This window comes from Vicugna pacos, unplaced genomic scaffold, assembly GCF_048564905.1.
Source record: "Vicugna pacos unplaced genomic scaffold, VicPac4 scaffold_76, whole genome shotgun sequence".
NCBI lineage: Eukaryota > Metazoa > Chordata > Mammalia > Artiodactyla > Camelidae > Vicugna > Vicugna pacos.
The window spans coordinates 785,472-786,779 of NW_027328757.1; the positions used below are offsets into that span (position 1 = coordinate 785,472).

General features: G+C 28.7%; 1 non-coding gene across 1 annotated transcript; it reads right to left on the reverse strand.

The window, feature by feature from the left end:
* Positions 1-606: 606 nt before the first annotated feature.
* On the reverse strand, positions 607-713 carry LOC116279367 (U6 spliceosomal RNA). Its single transcript, XR_004188725.1, has one exon. It is a non-coding gene; the product is annotated as a U6 spliceosomal RNA (small nuclear RNA).
* Between the last annotated feature and the right edge of the window lie 595 nt (positions 714-1,308).

The window sequence follows — 1,308 nt, forward strand, 5'->3', positions numbered from 1 at the left end:
AGAAGAAAATGGTATGAAAGAAACAAAGACATTGGAGAGTGAACAGATTAGGAAAATATAGTAGTATTTTTCTTACACTTTTAAGAAGGCTTTTCAAATTCTCCTGATTTATCATGCTTTTTCTCTCATATATAATGTTATTTTACTAACTTCAATATACTACACTATATGTAGTTGTTTCAACACTTAAAGTATAGTCTTACTTAATGTATAACAATGAATTTTAAAAGCATTATTGCCATTAACATATATAATTAATAGTCATACTACATTAGTTATTTAGTATTTCATTTTGAGCTTTGGAAAAACTGGTGTAGTTTATATTTAGACAAAAATACATAGAGCTCACATGGGGTTTATATGGTGGCTTTTTATTCTTTTTTCTTTCAACTTTTTACACCAAGCACTTTTAGTGCTGCATCCTACATTTCATAATTATTTAAACAGATATAGATATTATTATCTCTCTATTTTATTATCTTAAGCCTTAAAATCATTTTTTAATTAAAAATTTTTAATTGAAGTATTGTTGACTTACAATGCTACATTAATTTCTGGTGTACAGCATAGTGATTCAGTTATACATATACATATATATATATTCCTAAAAATATGGAATGCTTCACGAATTTGCATGTCATCCTTGCACAGGGGCCATGCTAATCTTCTCTGTATCATTCCTATTTTAGTATATGTGCTGCCAAAGGGAGCACTTAAAATCATTTTTTAAATTCAGAAAATATATTCACATTGAGGATCACAACACAAAATATAAACGTTGATTTTTAAAAGTATTAGAGAATAGTTACATTTTTAAACTTGACTCGGGAAATTTAAATGGAAAGAGTTTGTAGCTATACATAATTTTGCAATATTGCATGAGTTTTTATATGAACCAATTTAGAACAACTATTTAAATTATAATATATGATGTAAACCAATCTTTATATTATAATTAAATGGTTCCAGCCACCAACTTACATAATGTAAATTTAAAGTTTATACGCAGGCAAGTGCAGTAAATTTAAACAATTGCCGGTTGCTGTAGCTCAGCTTGCGTTATCTGCCATACCAGTTGTGGGCTTGCTGCTAATTTGTAATTATAAAAGTAACTGAATGGTGACCGGAGCAGGAATGGCAGAGTAAGGACCTCTGAAATTCTCTCCTACATAAAAGCAACGATAACACTGAAAAAATGAACAAAATAAACTCTTTTAGAACTCTAGAAATTCATCAAACCCTTGAAATAATCCAAGGAGCACTTATTCATGAAAAATGGTTGAATTTCAGTAAGAACATTGAGCTTTG